The sequence below is a fragment of the Siniperca chuatsi genome, linkage group LG15, assembly GCF_020085105.1.
Source record: "Siniperca chuatsi isolate FFG_IHB_CAS linkage group LG15, ASM2008510v1, whole genome shotgun sequence".
NCBI lineage: Eukaryota > Metazoa > Chordata > Actinopteri > Centrarchiformes > Sinipercidae > Siniperca > Siniperca chuatsi.
In genome coordinates, this window is record NC_058056.1 from 4,122,975 (window position 1) to 4,136,195 (window position 13,221).

Consider the following 13,221-nt stretch of genomic DNA (forward strand, 5'->3'; position numbering starts at 1 on the left):
GGTTCCTATAAGGAAGTTTTTCCAGTAATGTCTGGCGATTACAATGACACCAAAAGTTTGCAGATGAGTTACAAAATGGCAGAGAAACATCAGTTTTAATTTTGACATGAGTCACCCACAGAGTCGCCTTAATTTTATGGCAATTTGTTCAGGAGTTATTTTTTTCCAATTCACAAGTCATAACATCAGTATAATTGATTTGGCTTGCACACTTGTATAGGCTGCTTGCAGCTTTGTTCTACTTTGTTTTCTTTTTGAGTGTTGTCCATGCTGTTGACATTAACGCATATCAAGTATTTCCTGCCTCAGTTTCAGGTACAGGTCCTTGCCGTCCTCAGTGTTCTTAGGGGGTTGAAGCTCATTCTCCTCCATCAAAATACAGCACAACTGAAAAACTGTTTTATCACATGGATACGTGAGCTTGTGGCATTCTTCCTCACAATACTGAATGGCATTATCACTACAGGGGAATAAGTGATTCTCTGCACCATACAAATGGCATATTTTTGTTTTGCTGCTTTCTGATTTGATGAGCATTCCACAAGGTTGTCAAGTTCCTCCTTTTTAAGTTGAAGAAAATAATTATTGTTAAAGGCTGTTTCATTTAATTGCAGTTAAGACACATTTGTTTGTCTTGGGGGGAGGGGTAAATAATAGCATTTGTGTTGGTTGCTATACTGGATACATTAGGCCAAAATCCAGAATCAAAATGGAAGCTACAGTCTTTGCTAATGCTATTGTTTCTAATGTTAGTTTATCTGATATTATAATATTTTTCTTCAAAGATGGGAAGGGCAGAACAAGAGGGAAAGAGAGGATTTGGGAGCAAGTTGGCCTAAACCGCAGTACAACAAAATAGTTTCAACTTAACTGCACCAAATGCATGAAGCAAAACTGGACCAGGGCACAATCAGAAAAGTCTCCTGAAAACTGATCACTGTCCTTAAGGCCTTTGAAAAAATTCATCCAGAATTGCATGTTCTCCTTTCTGAGAATACACCAGAAACACTCCTATCCTTTAGTTGTGGTTACTGGAGCCAAACAAAACGTTTGTAGCATTCCCTTCCCTCCTAGAAAACAGTTGCTTTTGCTCTAAAACAACATTTTCTGTGCCACAGTCAAATCATACTCTACGTGAGCAGCCATGTCTGGCTTTCACTGCCTCAATGAAATCCCCCTTGGGTTGTTATTTGTTGAATACACAATCAGCCATTTTACGCTTCTCGAGAAACCATCAACGTCTTGATTCTGAAAACAGTGTCCAGATGACTACGACTGAAACCTTTTCTACGATGCATCCGGGGTAGTTTATAAAACCAACATTGGTATCATTAGCCAGGTTTGTACATCAGCATTTGCAATTCTCACAGGTGCATACAAATAGGTGTCATTCAGATCAAAGTAATCCTCTCTGCTAGCCAATATATAAAACTCCAAAGGCCCTGTGTCTGTTGGCACACAATGATTACGCACACATCCTACGGGGGGCTTTTTTAATGGTCTTCGGCTGTATACCATTAGTTTCCCTCCTGTTTTCCAGATACAGTGGTTCTCACAATATTGGACATCACATCCCCTACAATGTTTGTGGCAGCTGTTTTTAAATGAGGCTTAGCCAAACTAAATCCTCTTTTTAAGAAGGGCACAACTATCCTAAATAGATTGCCAAATATACCTCCTAACCATTGGCCGTATTGTGTACTTGTCCCAATAAAACCGATTATTCTCCACCTGCTTGGTTCATATAGTACGACACATATCAACCATCATCTTTGGTGTCATTTTTCAATTTGCACTTAAAAATGCTGCCTCACAGGTCTGAAGTGTAGTTTGACAATTACTTTCCTGTATGCGAAATGTATATACTGGTGTTGGTCGTTTTTTTTTTTTTTTTATCTCTATATCGTCAATAATTGATTTAGAGAGGGATTTGTCATAAATCAGAGTGGGCATACAAAAAAACATCGTCAGATACATTTATACAGTGGAGGAGCGGCACATAAGAATCTCCAATAAGCTGAAAATCTGCTATATCGCTATACAGGAACATATTGTAACTACAGCCATGAATGTCAGCATAATGTGCTGCATAGTGTTTCCTGAAATTATACACTGGTGGTTTCTCAAAAGGGTCCCCCGAGTTAAAACCCAGTTTTTTAGCTAATCATCCTTTATGGTTAAAGTAGTTTCTTCTGCCAAAAAATGAGATTTGTAATATTGTTATACTGTTGGGACTCCACAGATTAATGAATTAATTTGAGGAATGAACTTTCGTTAGGAGACTGCATTCTCTTTTGTCCCACAATCCTGACAGCCACTGAACGCAGCATTGGCCAGTCTGACCTGTGACCCGGATGTCACCAGGTTAATAAAAAGGTCAGTGATCATTTGTTCGCGCTTTCGCCTGGAATCCTTCACTGCGGTGGACGGCCGTGGCTGGCCCCCTCTCACTACAGACTGCTCACCAGCAGACACCAACAGTGGAACCACAATCTTCCTAGCTTGGCTTGTCTACAACAGACTGACCGCCAGCTAACGGCAGCACCAAGGCCACCTCTCTTTCCCTCCCACGGAAGGGTAACGTAAGAACTGGGCATAGCATAGAGTAACAGTGTATATAGCTAAGCAAAGGACTGTTTAACTTTTGTACATGTGACGTAACTGATGTGTTTTGTTGTTGTGACTTAATTATTTAGCCACACGCTAAGTTGATGTTAGTTATGTTATGCTCCACACAGACAGTCTTTGCATGCTAACTAACTCCTTTTTAACTTGGCACCGTTATCCTAAACAGACCACACACATACACCTCTAATGTGACACACGGGGGGCTGGGGGAACCTGGGATCGAACCATCGATCTAGGTAGAGAATCGTAAAAACCAACAGAGTTATAGTCAATGTCTGCTGTGTTTCAGAATCATAGACAGTCACATCAGCATCATCTGCGGAAAAACTAGTCCAGACCCAGGGATATTGGAACTCGATAACCCCCACCTTGTATGGCTTGCTCAGAATGATTGACTTTGCTAATTTGTCCTGTATCGCATATCTTATTTGAATATACATGTATTGAAGCATTACTAGGCAAAATAACATAAAAGCCATTCTTTTCCATTGTTCTGACACGGCTATGACTTGATTCAGAAGTGAACGCATAAGCAGATCGAGTACACCTTTTTATTGCACATCAACAATGTCTTTTTCAGTGAGCCATGTGTTTTTCTCGGGCCGGCCCAACCATTTTACAAAAAACAGCTTTTTACGTCCTGATCCTTTTCTGGACAATATTGTTTTTCTATTTTAAACGCTTTGTTTTTATCTACAATTACTAATTGTAACTCCGATTCATTCACACTGTGAACGTTTGTTCATAACCTTTTCTGAACACATCTCCTGAGTTTTGATATTCTCACTGTATCCCCCAAACAATATTTAAAGAAACTATTATCTTGTTTTAGCTTTCACAAGTTGTTAAAGACTGTTTCCTCATTGTCTTTATTTACAGCAGCGGGCGGCATCATTATTGATCTATGATGAGACTTATTATAGGCTTCGACAAGGTCCTGGACCCTGTCAACATATCTATGTGAATTAACAGCTGTTAAAATGCTCCACTGCACTAGCCTTTCTCATTTAATGTTGAAAAATGATGGATTTTATACTGATCCATTAGTTGTTGAAACTGCTTATTATAAAACTCTTATTATATCTATTCTTATAAAAAAAATTCCCAATACTCTAAACTTTCTACTCTTCTAACCCTGTCCAATAGTCACCAACCCCATGAATTTGAACTACTTTGACAAAGTCCTTGCCGATCATGGTGTCATACTTTTCTTTGATTTTATCCATGAACCTCTCGAATGATTTCAGTTGATGTAGAACAGTCTCTGCAACACCTTGGACTCTGGCTTCATCGGCTTAGATGTAATTTGAACTCAAGAGGGCCAGAGTCTTTTCATAAGCTGGTCAAATTGGCAACAATCAGGGATTTCCAACACACACTAGTGATGTTTCTGGCTGGGGAGATTAATCTGACAGTTGTAGCAGATCTCCTCCCAATAATTGTACAAAACAGTATTGAGTAGATGAAAGACAACTCTTTTAACTCCGTCTGTAAACACTGCCAACAGCACACCGTCCGGCTGGTCACTAGCCACATCCCCGCTCGCCTCTTGTAAGACGGTAGGAGGATGCTGGAGGTATATGGACCAACAGATATGGAGGAGGCGGAGATAGAGGAGGCGGTGTTCCGATAGGCAGCCAGGCCAGCAGAGATGATGGAGGTGACTAGGACGCCTGAGATGACGGATGTTCTGGAGGGGTCTACCGAGATTTTGGAGACGGTAAAGGTGTGCAGGCCAACGGAAATAGATAAACACGCCCACAAGGAGGGGAATGAGCGACCCCTACAGGCATGTCCGAACATATATTTCATAAGCTTAAGTTCTAAAGCACAGTCCATATTTCCTTTTGTAAAGTCAATATTTCATTTTAAGTTTTATATACCATTTCAAAACCTTTACTATTCCACTTTGTAAGTAGATTTTAAAATGTCAATTTAATTTTAATATTTATTTAATTTTAATTCTTTGTATGCTTGCATTGGCTAATAAAACAGATTCTGACTTGAATAGGCTATGGTATGCTGACATAAAATCCCTAAACCAAGAATCATAAAGATACAAAAAATCTCCAGGGTTGTGTAATTAGTAGCCTATGCATGCCTCAGTATTTGATGACCTGTGAATGAGAATGAGCTAGGCTTTCTCCAAGCCTGTAGTTATGGCCTTGATTGTCAGCAATATTGTACAATAATCTCTAAAAGTGACTCATTTTGGTCACAAGTTCCACTAAAAAAGAAAAAACAAACAAACAAAAAGCTTCATTCTACAGTGGGTACGGAAAGTATTCAGACCCCTTTAAATTTTTCACTCATTGCAGCCATTTGCTAAAATCAAAAGTTAATTTTATTTCTCATTAATGTACACTCAGCACCCCATCTTGACAAAAAAACAGAAATGTAGAAATTTTTGCAAATGTATTAAAAAAGAAAAACTGAAATATCACATGGTCATAAGTATTCAGACCCTTTGCTGTGACACTCATATCTAACTCACATGCTGTCCATTTCTTCTGATCCTCCTTGAGATGGTTCTACTCCTTCATTGGAGTCCAGCTGTGTTTAATTAAACTGATTGGACTTGATTAGGAAAGGCACACACCTGTCTATATAAGACCTTACAGCTCACAGTGCATGTCAGAGCAAATGAGAATCATGAGGTCGAAGGAACTGCCCAAGGAGCTCAGAGACAGAATTGTGGCAAGGCACGGATCTGGCCAAGGTTACAAAAGAATTTCTACAGCACTCAAGGTTCCTAAGCGCACAGTGGCCTCCATAATCCTTAAATGGAAGAAGTTTAGGACGACCAGAACTCTTCCTAGACCTGGCCGTCCAGCCAAACTAAGCAATTGTGCGAGAAGAGCCTTGGTGAGAGAGGTAAAGAAGCACCCAAAGATCACTGTGGTTGAGCTTCAGAGATGCAGTAGGGAGATGGGAGAAAGTTCCAGAAAGTCAACTATCACTGCAGCCCTCCACCAGTCGGGGCTTTGTGGCAGAGTGGCCCGACGGAAGCCTCTCCTCAGTGCAAGACATATGAAAGCCCGCATAGAGTTCGCAAAAAAACGCATGAAGGACTCCCAGACTATGAGAAATAAGATCCTCTGGTCTGATGAAACCAAGATTGAACTTTTTGGTGTTAATTCTAAGAGGTATGTGTAGAGAAAACCAGGCACTGAACATCACCTGCCCAATACAATCCCAACAGTGAAACATGGTAGTGGCAGCATCATGCTATGGGGGTGTTTTTCCGCTGCAGGGACAGGACAACTGGTTGCAATTGAAGGAAAGATGAATGCGGCCAAGTACAGAGATATCCTGGAAGAAAACCTCTTCCAGAGTGCTCAGGACCTCAGATTGGAAGTTCACCTTCCAACAAGACAATGACCCTAAGCACACAGCTAAAATAACAAAGGAGTGGCTTCGGAACAACTCTGTGACCATTCTTGACTGGCCCAGCCAGAGCCCTGACCTAAACCCAATTGGTCTCTGGAGAGACCTGAAAATGGCTGTCCACCAACGTTCACCATCCAACCTGACAGAACTGGAAAGGATCTGCAAGGAAGAATGGCAGAGGATCCCCAAATCCAGGTGTGAAAAGCTGCATCATTCCCAAGAAGACTCATGGCTGTACTAGCTCAGAAGGGTGCTTCTACTCAAACTGAGCAAAGGGTCTCAATACTTATGACCATGTGAGACTTCAGTTTTTCTTTTTTAATACATTTGCATAAATTTCTACATTTCTGTTTTTTCTGTCAAGATGGGCTGCTGAGTGTACATTAATGAGAAATAAAATGAACTTTTTTGATTTTACAAATGGCTGCAATGAAACAAAGAGTGAAAAATTTAAAGGGGTCTGAATACTTTCCATACCCATATTGGAGCCTGTATTTGTTTACATTTGGGCAAACTGGCACCATTAAAAGTATGTCGAATTAGCTATTAGCAGTTCCTGTACTCATGGGTGTACAGACAACTATCATTGGATTACTTTGACACAATGTAATGATTCTTAGGCAAGTTCTATAGCTTCTTTTTTCTATGATTTCTGAACAGATTCATGGACGTTTATTCACAAAGGACATCAGAGATAATGATATCCTCAGGAAACGTAAGTCACACTGAATGATAAAACTGTGTGTCATGTCTCCATATTAAGATCTTACTAACTTATGACTCTAGGAAGGAGTAGGATTTTTCACTCAAATTCACCTCATGCTGTTGATCTTTCCCACTGCGCCTCCCTGGGGAGACTTTTGGCTTTCTCTTTTGGCGTGTGGAATGTCCATGTCTATTGCAGACCTTATCCTGTAATTTCACAATGGGTAAAATGCTGTCTGAAATGATGAGTTAAATTTCCGAGGAGCACAGTGAATATTTCAATCCCCACTTCCTCCTCTAATGTTAATCCTGTCCAAATGGGGCTTTATTTATATTAAGCGTTTTCTTTTCGGTGTCATAAAACTCGTTGCTGTTGCAGTGACTCAGAATAGTCATAGGCGTCAATTAAGTTCTATCTCATCTAATTGTATTTGTTGTTTGGGGTCCTAGTTAGTTTGAGCTGAGCTTAAACAGCTGGACATGATTCGAGCTGAACAGAGAACACAACACAGTGTGGCCAGAGCTCTCTTCTGGTCTATCTCTCTCTCTCCCTCCTAATGATCACTTCTTTTGTTTTCCTCCTGAAGTGTATGTAATTTATGTGTATTTTAATTAATTATTAATTTATGATCATGATTGCATTCCCTGACTTTGGTGGGCCCCTGACCCCCCAAGTTGTCCACTTTACCTACAAATTGGTAACATCTATGAAAGTTGCTGTCGATAGTCATATTCCTCAGAGGTTTAATCCAAATGTTATTGGTGACCTTGTAACTTTTCCTCTGAAGCTACCTTTAGATCAAACATATCACACACACACACACACACAAATACTAGTCTAATGAGCAGATTGTGACAAACTTTAATCAAACTTTCAGGGTTCCCACATGATGAGACCTCTCAATTTTACAATGGCCTTTTCTCCAGACTCAGGACAAACCTTACATTTTCAGTTTGAACGGTAGGGTTGAAGGTTTTGCTGTGATTTTAAAATTGTTACTTCTGGGAAATTATCACAGTTTGAGGTTTGAGGTGAAATACAGAATTGCAGATAATTAATCATGAAATTTAGTTTATTCTAATTTGCTGATGTTATCCTTTTAATATGTTAGATTGTGTGATAATATTGTTTTGTTGAACAATTCCTCATGCAAGTACACTGTCTTGGAGGTAGAAAAAGCACAATGCCAACCATAAAGCATAGTTTACATATACATATGTATGACATAACCCCCTTACACAAATTAAATTCAGTTTAAATCACTTATTGAATAGCCTGCATAGATTTCTAAGATTTTGCACTCCACTTTGTTCGCACTTATTCTGAAAATATTATATCACACACTAGACTGTCTCCTACCATTTTAGCATGAAAAATAAACAGAAAAAAGTGCTGCATCTGAAAAGTTGTGTTAATGAGGTTTGGAGAAGGCGTCACACAGGTACACACACACACACACACACACACACACACACACACATGCTGAAACCTACTAAAAGTACCAGGTTCCTACAGGTATTATTCCTGGGAAATGAGAATAGTTAAATTTATCAGTATGTTTTTGTTCCATCCAACACTTTTATACTGTACAATGCTGAGTAATGAACATTACAGCCTCTGGGGGTCATCAGCCATTCAGGTTTTTGGATTTGTTTCAGTGTAAAGAGCATGAACAAAATACATAGAAGAAGGAATAAGTATAAGCCTCCCATACACACAATAACTTATAAGAAATACATTCCCTGAATAATCTAAGGCAAGCCATTTTCACCTACCACCTAATTAGAGGATGTTTTACTAAACCGAGAGCTCTGACACAGAATACATTTAAGCTGATTTGCTTCTCTGATGTGAACTTGTTTGTAATGGACTTTTAGACTGTGAATAGGGGACACTAAAAAAACTGTAACACAATCAGCACTTTATGTTCTCGAGCTCTTCATATATTGGTATTCTGCAAAAACCAGGAGATCCACTGATATTTAGAGCTTAAAAGAGTAGATTTACCAACTTAAAACAGAGGCATTTTTTGTGGTATCAAGATTTTGGCTTTACTTGAATCAGGGGGCAGATTGGGGCACACACTCAAAGCAAGTAAAAATATGTTACACTCAAATTTAAAACTTATTTTTAGGAAATAATAAACTGTATATTATTAATAGTTAAATTGTTTGTTCAGTGTAAGAAATGCCAAATACCCAATGCATTTTTACATATTCTGATATGAAATAATATCAATAAATAACCATTTGCAACACCAAATAGCCAAACAATAAGCAAGTGTTTTTTTTAATGCAGATATTTGTTTATTTATTTATTTTTTTTCATTTATAGTGGTGCAAAGGGCAAACTAACTATGTGAACTCAGTGAGAATCTGCTGAGTTAGTGTCTCATTTCTTATCATTGAAGTTCTCCTACATGCACAATTCAACTTGGAACCCTGTCCAGATATGTTCATCAACAACAGCAGTAACACTCTCAAATTCAAAAATAATAAAACTAACATTTTACTTGTACTTGAGTATTTTTTTATTTTTATACCACTTTGCTAGTTTTCAAGTCACATCTAAGACCAAAAGTCACATGAAAAAGTCATGATACACCTGCGAGAAAGGAACAAAAGGTCCACAGCCACAGTAGGACAGAGCATAGATATAGAAACGTACATACCAAGTTCGTGGTTTGCTGTGCATCTGCGTGTTTGCCATTTTGGGAAGGTCAACAGGAGAGGAGAGAGATGGACTGCACTATATATAGGAACATTGGTCTCGAACACTTGATGCACTACATTGTATGTTGTATTGTATTATTATATTTTTGTATTGTAGTATTGCATTGTATGTGTCAGTGTCTAAAGTGAATTAATGAATATAAAAAAGAAATATTTGAGATTTATAATATTTGTGACGTGTATTGGCAACTGTGCAGCCTACAAAAGTGGAGTTTTCATATGTGCCTCGGGGTGAATAGATGAACTGACTGGATGTTCTTCTCTTAACTGGAGTCTGGGGAACAAAAGTATTCTTGTTTATTTTATTAATGAATTGATTTTATTATTAATACAATAACATGCAACCAGGCAGTTTTAGAGCCTGCATGTTCCAGTGGAAGTTGTGGCTATTCAGAAGGTTATAATGTTTTGGCATAGAGCTGATTAGAGCTGCTCCCAGTAACTGAATTTAATTCCAACTAGTAACCAGTATCATGTTCAATTCCACATGTTTATAACAAACCAAATTTCATGAAAATGGAGTTCAGAACTATGCGAGCTACAGTCGATTTTGTAGTGAAGTCTACATCTCTCAATACACATTGTATTTGTTTACTAGTGATCTTGACCACTCAGGTTTTTTTAATGCGCAAATTGAAAATGTGCATAAAAACAGGTGGATGAATGTGAATGACCTTTCTGCTGTTTGTAAAAACTCATGTCATAGCTGCTGAGCACTCATTCAGTTGAAAACTATTTGAATTTGAGGAGAGCAGTGGGACAAGAGAGGTTGAGTGGAGTGGCTATATTATGCATATAGAGCCTACAGAAAAGGAATTTATTGTTGGTTTGGACATAAGGGCTTGGTGGTGCAGTTCACACCCGGGAACAGCATGACATTGTTCCACTAGTGTATACGTTGATATGTTAATGCACAAAGGTGGTCTTTAATTTAATAGTTCTATCCATGTATCCCTTTTTAAAAATGTAATGCAGTAACGTTTGCTCAGACTACATTTTAACTGACCTATGTTTTACTTTAATCTGAGTGCATTTTTACACCTTTCTTTAAATTAACAGTAATTTTTTTTAGTAAAATCTTCTATTACCATTTCCATCCCTGCGCACTGTTTTATATTTAACATGTGTATCAGTAACGCTGCGATTTAAACAGACTGTGTTTAATCCTGTAGACATGTGAATGATTAACTTGTGTATCAGAGATATGCGCACGGTGCGTGGAGGATACAGAATCGACCAAACACTTTGACATACGCTTCTTATCATGTAAGCTTTCATGCTGAGAAAGACATTACTCACTTTCCATTGTTTGTACATCACTTGTGAGTCTTCTCTTTGCGCTATGCAGCATACGTAAACCTGAAACCTCAGGTACACACATAAACACACACACCAGAGCGTAATAGCCTAACATAAAAAGCTCTAAAATCCTTGTGAGTAATACCTTACATGATCACATTAATCATTGTGCAGACAGTTCATGTGACAGTATTTTTGCACAGAGGCAGAATAGTAAATGAACAGTGTTTGGCAGGAGCAGAATTTATAAATCTAAACGCCAGGATGCACTGTATCTTGTTATCAGAGCAAAAGATGAAAGTATGGATTTCAGTGATACATCAAATCTGGCCAGAAGCCAGTCTTCAATCTTCAATTGCCCACCTTCATCCAATGTAGAAGGTCCCCCAGTCTCTCTTTGTCTAGCAAGGAAGCTGGGCATATAATTTACCAAAGAAAAGATCTGGCTTTGATGGAGAATGTGTACTACCTATGTAATGTAGTAATTTTTCTAGTGCAGTAATGAGATCCATATGGAGAGAACAGCAGTAGCCTTGCCTGTGTCAGGACACCTAACACATGCTCCAGCCATACCGGAGGCTAATTATGGTAATTGTGTGTGTGTGATCTTTGAAAATGTGTCAGCTCCACACTGCAGAGCTTAACATAAACTGTGTAAATGTACTTAACTGCTCAGACACCAAATGTACATGGACCATTTGTAATAGCAGCAACACATTTTTTGCATCTGCATTCAGTGATATTCTGTTTGTAAATTCAATAATCCAGGTTATGATTAGAATGTTTTATGTACGTATATACAATAATATAATGTTTTGTAGAATTAGCCCAAATGGGTGTAAATTATGCAAATATATCTCACATCAAACTATATTTCTACCCAACACACAAGGATTTTGAGCCTCATGTGTGATTTAATGGAAATTATGAATTAAAATATGTTTGGTAGGGTCTACCCAGACATGGAGATGATGTCACTTAAGTGCTCGCAACCATTTTAAAAGCAATTATAGCCAAGGGGGGTCCAGTCAAATCATTATTAGACACGGATAGGATGAAACAATAAGACTGTCCGTTTATAACCATTTCACAACCAAAAATGGACCAAGCCTAATAGTGATTACAAGGAGAAATTATAAATGACGTATGTCTGTATTCCAAATATGTGCGCATGTGAGTGTGGAGGTGGGTATGGGTAGCTGTCAGCTGCAGTATGAGTAGCTCAGGTGAGCAGCATCAGGGAGAGGTAATTGGCACAGCTGAAATTGGTTAATTAATTATGGTCTCCCTAAATATAGTAGCATGCTGGACCTGAGAGAGCCCGAGCCACGACAGCCAGCCAGGGAGGCTGGTTTTTCTGTGCACAGGATTCAAAGAGGAAAAAGCAGAGATGCAGTCAGAGGAACAGCTGATGCTGGAGGAAAAGATTGTGTTTGGAGAAAAAGAAACAAAGAATATTGCCTGCAAGCATGGTCTCAGCATGTGTCTCAGAGCCAAGTGAACTCACGGTAGCACGATTCCGCTACAGTGAGTTAAATAGTGTTTTGATATACTTTATTTTCATGATTTAAGTTTTACAGTTTTATTACTATTATTCAGTTTTGCTAGCTACTATTCTTTAGCTTAGCAGCTAGCGATGGCTTCTCTTTCTCCCTCACCTGCTCTCTCTTGCTCGGTGTGTCAGATGTTTAGCTATTCCACTACCTCCTTTAGTGCTAATTGTACATGTAATAAATTTAGTATATTTGTAGTGTTGGAGGCGAGGCTTAGTGAATTGGAAATGTGGTTCTGCACCATGGGAACTCAATCATTAGCTGCTGTAGTTAGCTATCCCCCAGTAGCCGATGCAGACTGACCAGAGGTAGCTCCTGGTAGCCATCCCCTGACGGTTCACCACCAACCTGTTCAAGTTTCTAACAAGTTCTCCCCACTCAGCGACATGCCCGCTGAGAAACCAACTCTGATTATTGGCAGCTGCATTTTGAGAAACGTGAAGTTAGCGACACCAGCGACCATAGTTAAATGTATTCCTGTGGCCAGAGTGGGCGACACTGAATCCTATTTAAAACTGCTGGCTAAGGATAAGCGTAAACATTAAGACTGTTATTCATGACGGCGGTAACGACTCCCGATTACGCCAATCGGAGTTCATTAAAATTAATGTTGAATCGGTGTGTGTACATATGCAAAGACAAAGTCGAACTTCGTAGTTTTCTCTGGGCCCCTGCCAAATCTGACCAGTGATGACATGTTTAGTCACATGTCTTCATTCCGCTGCTGGCTGTCGTGGTGTCCAGCAAATGACGTGGGCTTTGTAGATAAGTGACAGACTTTCTGGGGAAGAGCTGGTCTGATTAGGAGAGACCCACTTTGGATGGAGCTGCTCTCATATCTAGAAATCTGGCCGAGTTTATTAGCGTACCAAAACCATGACAACCCAGAGTTGAGACCAGAAGGCAGAGTTGC